Source organism: Sinohyriopsis cumingii, chromosome 6 (genome assembly GCF_028554795.1).
Source record: "Sinohyriopsis cumingii isolate HCF-2022 chromosome 6, ASM2855479v2, whole genome shotgun sequence".
NCBI lineage: Eukaryota > Metazoa > Mollusca > Bivalvia > Unionida > Unionidae > Sinohyriopsis > Sinohyriopsis cumingii.
Genome location: NC_142966.1, coordinates 32,711,768 through 32,719,227, shown reverse-complemented (window position 1 = coordinate 32,719,227; position 7,460 = coordinate 32,711,768). Strand labels below are relative to the sequence as shown.

Sequence of the window (7,460 nt, the reverse complement as noted above, 5' to 3'; positions counted from 1 at the left end):
ATTTATTTGTCATTTTATTATTGGAATTTTAATCTTAATCCTCTGAATATTCTCAAATCTTAATAGCAAATTATATGTGGTTCATATTATAATCTAATAAAATTGTTGAGACCTTCGGTTATAATTACATGTAATAAAATAGAGGGACCATAATAAGAGAATACGTAAATTTTGTTATATTAATTTATTTACTGACATTCGAAGACTAGAGTAAATCATCTATTGTTCTCATTCGGAGTTTGTAATGTCTATATACATGGATAGATATATAGTTCTTTTTTAAAAATAAATAAGTAGCTAATGTAACAAGCCATAATTTTTACTTGGATTTCGTCTGTTATCAGAAGACGTTCTATATACTACCAGTAGATTTTAATATTGCAACCAGTTCAAGGTCTCAATTTAAGGATTGCTGAAGTCCAGAAACAGGAAGTAATTCTCTAAATGTAAGTGAGATTGCGCTGGAAATTCCCCATAAATAAAGGGTGTGTCGCGTGCCGAACTCATTATTCAACTTTTAAAACTAAGGTCAATGAACGGCATTTTTGTGCCTTTACAATCAAGATGTGATGTTAAACATTTCACATAGATTACGTGTTGATGTACTTGAAGTGCACTTGTATCGGTGGAAAAGAGGGTGGTTGCAGTCTATGGGGAAATACAAATTATTGTTGGTTTCTTTTGGTTATTTTCTTGTAAAAATTACCACTTTGGGCCGATGTTTAACAACAATAGCTATTTAGAACAGCACTGACTGGGCCGTTTCGCAAATCTTACCTGTCCCTGATACTGGACCGGGCCGTTTTGCAACCTCTGCAATGTGATAACCTTGCGCGGTCATGAACTGGCCCCTGCCACTTTCATAAGTTCGCAACCAAATAGTGTACCTGTCTATAATGTACCCTGATTCTGCACGGGTTGTTTTCGACATGGTGTATTTCTCAAACGGTGCCTTGACGTTTTGTAACAGGATAATTTTATCCTAGCCGTATCTGGTTCTTGTGTTGGAAGTTGTTTGGCAACACGCTCCGAATTTGTAAAGCAAATAAAAATCGTAATGCATTGCTAAGTTAAATAATCTAAGAACTAAAAATAAGTTCAGGAAATATTTTGTTGTAGTTTCTGACTAAAAAGAATTATGCTGCAAAAAAATATTGAGTCTGACTTTAATATTATTTACATGTTTGTTTACTGGAGTGTACGAAATATTATGCTCGTTTGAACCTCAAAGTCCTGAGCAAAAGTCAAAGGACATACGGGGTTTAGGTCATCATATCATACCGTAATCCCACCTTACGTCATAAACATAAGTAAATTTATTTATAGAGAATATTAAGAATGCGTGTCCTTCATACCAACCGCTCCATGTTTGTAACATTTAACATAGTTAAAATCTTGCCTTCTGTTAATGGATAATTTCTACTGATAAATACTGATTGTCCTTTTGTGGTACTCAGTTTTTAGTGAAGTCAACATGATTACGTTTTGGCTTCTTGGACTTCTTGTTTCTTCAAGAATAATTTGTGGCGGAAATATTGGATTTTATTTCTTAGCTAATCAAGTTCCAACAATTGTCTTGATCCATTTATTTGTTTTGGTTTATATCTCATTCAGCTCAACGTTTATTCTGTGTATTTACTGACGGCACCTATTTTCATTTGTATTTATTCTATTTTTCACACATCCTAAAACTAGCAATATGTTTTAATGAAGGTGGTGAACAGATGAGTAGAATCACATTATGAATTGTGTGTTGTATTGATGTGTGCAGTGATGAATTTATTGAAAATGTACTTACACTGATATATAGGTGTATTTTCGTTTAATTGAATATGTACTTACATGGATATGTAGGTGTATTTTCTGAATGATTGAATATGTAGTTGCATGGATATATAGGTGTATTTTTGTGTTAACCATGCAATTATTATAAAACAAGAAAATGGTGAATTGTTCATGAGAAAGAGATTTTTGATGAGCAAAATGCAACTCGTGTGATCACTGTTCGACTTCTTATATATAGCCTAAATTTAATATTTAAATTGGTTCTTGCTTTGTTTGGCCACATTAATTTGTCAACCTCGATTCGTGAGTGCGATGAATTATCCATTCAAAATACTTTAGACTGATATCAGTTAGAAATGACCTTAGAGAAAACACGGTAATATCCAAATAATGGTAATTATTTCAGGTGTCAATGGAGAAAAAATCATCCATAATTGTCTGATATGATAGACTGGTACAGGCGTTGTCTTTTATAAGAGGTCAATAAGAGGTTAAAAATAACAGTTTTAAACTGGAGTCCTAATTTGATCCTACGTACATCATAGTATCTTTGCTTAGGCAACGAAAGCTTGAATTTCTTTGGACAATAAATTAGTTTATCAAAAGAAATGGGATAATTTCTTACATATTGTGTTGCGGTATAAAGGAATGAAAAGATGAACGAAAGAAAAAAGAGAAATATAAAGAAATAAAAAAGAAATAAAGGCAAAGAAATGAGATGACAAAGACAATAAGGCAATAGCTTTGCATGTGATGATGCTAAGTTAAAGTGCATGCAGAACGCTCGGCCGATCCTCCCAAGAAAGATGGAAAGGTCGGTATCCCATGCTTAGACCGAAATGTCGTTCGGTATGACTATCGCCCAGTGCCACATTAGCCTTTTTGTGGAGCCTGTTTTGTTCATTTTTCATTGGTTAATTCGTCCCCAATTTAGTGACTGTGCCATATTTTTGAAACTGGAAGTTTCTTGATAGTCTTATTTCACCAGCCTGACAACACTTCTTTGGGAGGATTAAATATGATAGTTAAATAATTTATTGTTTGATGGAACCAAACTGCGGAGGCATATTCCACATGCGGGTATACCTGCTATGTATATATAATGTGCATTATTTGTTTTGTTAGGTTTTCTATTTTATTTTCATGAAAGTTTCATTCAGTGATGTTGGAGTTGGTAAGTATTGATTCAAAAAGGCAAAAACGGTGTAAATCGTCCAGTGTGTCATTTTTGCAAAGAAATTAAAGAAGCACCAGAGAAAAGTATTCCACAATCAAAATGGAATGTATGGCCTTGATACTGGCTTTGCAACACCTTGGACTGTATATAGGTTCATATCGTTCTCCGATTATTGCATTTAGTGATTACAACCCCTTACTTTCATTGGCAAAATGAAAATAAAAAATCAAAGAGAATTAAGGTTGAGCTTAATTATTCATGAATGCAATATTAACACTAGGCACGTCAAACGAAAAGACTATCTAATAGCACATAGACTTAATCGTGTATATAAAAATATTATATTGTTCCAGGTATACTTTGTGTCATTTATGAGATTTTATGACATGTAAATGTTTATCACATGTACATTTGATTAATAATTAAAAGAAAGCTTTATTGCATAAATCTTTTTTTTTGTTGATGAGGGGAGGTGTTATGTATATTTAATTTGCATTGTGTGTTTGTTAGTTTATTTTTCTTTCATTGTTGTATTTTCATGATATGCTGCGGGTTATGTTAAGTTGTATTTTGTAGCTGACCTTGTCAAAAATCAAGTTCATTGTGTATCTGACCAAATTTGTCGATTTTCTGCAAACAACCAATACATAACTAATATTTTCTCTATGAAATTATAATACTTATTAGGATCATTACTAATAGAAATAAACATGTTTATCTTGTTCTGTGTTTAGGACAATGTTTTTACTATGTTCTTTATTATAATTTTAGAAATAGACCTAATTATAACTAAGATTTTATCATGTAAATATTTGGATTCTCCCAGAACGAAATTTTTCATTAGGCAATATTTTTTAAAAAGAAAACGCTAATGTGACCTGAGGTCAAGTAGAGGATAATATAACCTTGGTTATCTAGAAATTATTCATTCGTGCTGTAATATTTGAGCAGAATCAGTTGTAGTATTGTTTTTCTAGCATTTAATTTGGTCTGGAATTTATTTATTTAAATTATTTAATTCAAGGTGATCTGCTCTGGAAATACAAAGTGCTCAAAAATAAAATTCTTTGAAATAGAGAACTGGACTTTAAACTGAAATTCAAAATAAGGACATATTCATGGATTGTATTATTGCGATTCAACAAAAGACTGTTTACACATCACCACGACTAAGGCCGCCACAGGCACACCAACACTTAGATTTATTTTAGAATACCACTAGATTTTGTTTTGAACTTTAATGATTATTACCAAAATTCGAAATTCTTCGATTATTTGGGATTTATTTCAAAATACCAAAAGTTCTTTTTACATTTTGTACTTTTTGTACTCTGGGGTAAATAAAAAATTTGTTTCATTTTATAAAACTTGTTGCTTGTCGCTCTTTTATATTACCTTTATAAAGACCATACAGTTGTAATATACCAAAGATTTGCAGGCAACTGATTTTAAGTTTTCAAGACGGAGTTTGTTGTTTCATTTCAGTAATATTGCAGTTTGGTCACCAGAGTATTGCACACAGGTTACGGTTATTAAATGAATTCCATGAAAGAAATACTGGAGTGAAATAGGTTAGAGATATCGGGTGAAGTGTAATACTTAACATTTGGAACTACTGAATTTCATATTCAACATTTGCTCTCAGTTTTTCAATTTTGGTACGACAGTTTTCAGAGCTATCGATTTATTTATTGTTAAATGTATGACTGTGTCCTAAAAAGACCTTACACTTTGTTGCTTATGCAAAAATGACGGCATTTTTATGTGATATACATGCAGATGAACTATTTATTTCAATAAAGAACACACACCTGGCGAGCTATTCTACCCACCATCAAATTAATGACTCAAAAATTCAGGACTGATTGTTCTATACCACGTTTCTTATAGTCTTTGAGAACGCACTAGTGACAGATCATATCTATGTTGCACTGCAAAAAGTGTTCTGGTTTGACTGCACGCGATATGACGTTCAAGTTGTCTCGCCACATAATGGAGCAACACAAGTTTCGCAACCTGGATTTTATCACTGCACGCGCTTACTGATACGGTTTCTCATAGTGGTCATGAAACTGCAGGTACTAAAATGAAAGCTGTTTTCAAACTAGAATTACGGTTTTCGATTTGACAATTATTTTTTTTTAAATTATAAAAAAGCCGCGGTTTCATCATATCGCACCTATTGCAGATCTGACGTTGTTGCAACATGAAAAATGTCTTTAAAAAAGCTAAGATTTTTTTCCAAATGTCTTGGTATGACAAAAAAGCGAAATATATTATAGCTTAGTTTGAGGACTTAATACAGTTTGAATGCCCTGCATGGAAGCAAACCAGATTCCTCAACCGTAAATACTGCCAGGTTTCTATAGCATAGAACTTGTTTTTTGTGCAAAAGTATCATTGTTCTGGCTTTCATTGTTCAGATTGTTCTGCCATCAGTTATGATCCCAGAAACCAATAGCCGCGAGGAGACATACCCTCACTGGTCAATGTGCCTCCTTTTATTGTATTCTTAAGTATGAAATAAAAGTTAGAATCTTATTGGCGAAATAGTTTTCATGATATAAGTTTTCCCATCATGCCATTTGACGCTTGATTTTATGTGCCGATCGAAATTATACATGCAGCAAGAAAACGAACACATTGAGAGAGAGATAGAACAAATAAATAGAAATAGCATCACACTTCAGACTTGCAAATTAAATTTTTATTGAAGACATTTCACTCAACTCCGTTCGCGTTTCTATGAAGTTATTTCCCCTTATTTCATTGGCAACAAGGATAAACCCTTGTGATGCATCGCTGAATCGGATTTGCTTTGTCGTCAGATATGATCAAGCTATTTAAGAACTGCCAGGAATGTAACTTACTGCGACCGATCAGGTCGTCCCAACCTACCGCTTGCTCAAAACACTTATATTTGTATCAACAGTCTATGAAAGTGAAGTGAATTTACAAGTAGGAGTGGGGTTGGGGGTGGGGTGTTGCTTAAGAGTGAGTTGAATCTTAAAAGCTTCTATTAAACACTTAATTTATTTCACTTTAAAGTAACTACAAGAAAATGATATATTTTAACTAGTGGGCTTTGCCATTCTTTAAAATCACAGGGGTTCGTATCGTTTCTTACAATTTACTTGTTATACATGTACTATAATAATAACAACAACACTATTATTAAATAGTGTTTATATGACTGATCTTTAAATTGTAAGCAACGATACAAGCCCTGTGTAGACCAACAAGTCGTTCTCCGCTTTTTTTTCGGTCAGAAAAAATAAAAGCGGAGTCCTACTTGTTGGTCTATTTATTCTCTGTGGATAAAATGTAAAAAAAAAATTAATACCACTCGATGAAATATATCCCGAATTAACCAAGGAAAATAACCTATCCACAATTTATAGTGGTACACACTTAAAAATGTATTCATCCTGTTTCATCACATAGCCTTCCAAATAACTTACTGATATTGCTATTTATTTGCACAATAAAAAGTGAAAATCGAAATACGTCGAGTGATATGAAACATCTTTATATTATAACCTAGCCAGATTTTCGTCGTCAGCCCGGTTAGCTCAGTCGGTAGAGCACGGGACTCTTAATCCCGGGGTCGTGGGTTCGAGCCCCACATCGGGCGAATTATATTTTTTCTTCTTCGAACATTTTAGTTTTTCTTTTAAGTTTCCTTTAAACGTAATTTAAGAGGCGAATACTTTTTTTTTTTTTTTTTTATTTGACAAATTTTTTTTTTCTCGTAAAGTTTCCTTTAAAAGTAAGGTGTGTGTGAGAGAGAGGTTAGGCATTATAGCTTCAATTTTTTAAAATAACTTTTAAGTGACTGTGTTGAAAGTGCTGACTTTATATTATTTAAAAGTAGTTTTGAGCATAAACACTGTCACCACCACCACTAAACCCCCACCCCCACCCCCAAAAAACAACCTAATACTTGGAGTGGGTACACATGAATACCTTACTACATGTCAAAATTCGACGAGTCTAAAAACTGTGGAAAGTCCAATTACACCCTCCTCTCCAGAATCATCTTGAAGGCTCGATTTACAGTGGGGGTTTTCTTGTAGAGAGTTCTCCGTTGCTTGAATTATTTTTATAGGTTCAAATCAATTAATTACGCCATGAAGGTAATCAACATGCATTCTTTATTAAATTAACGATTATGATTACCGACTGGTCCGTATCAACTGGTAAGGATATACAATTAATTCTAGTTTTCACATTTTGACGTCAATAATTTTATATTATTAGTATCAACTTTCTGAATAGCAAATAATAATAATAATAATAATAATAATAATAATAACAACAATAACAATAACATTAATAATGATAAATGCATATTTCATCAAATTACACAGTTAGCGAAAATAGTTTTAAAAATTACTTTTTATTCTTTTGATCTTTATGATTGAACCCTATCCTTTTGTATTCCCCACCGTCTTCAATATTTTTTGGTGAGTGCCAGTGTTGTTTTAGAGGCATAACA

General features: G+C 32.8%; 1 non-coding gene across 1 annotated transcript; it reads left to right on the top strand.

Moving 5' to 3' along the window:
• The first annotated feature begins 6,523 nt into the window (after positions 1-6,523).
• On the top strand, positions 6,524-6,596 carry Trnak-cuu (transfer RNA lysine (anticodon CUU)). The gene has a single exon. It is a non-coding gene; the product is annotated as a tRNA-Lys (tRNA).
• The last annotated feature ends 864 nt before the right edge of the window (positions 6,597-7,460 follow it).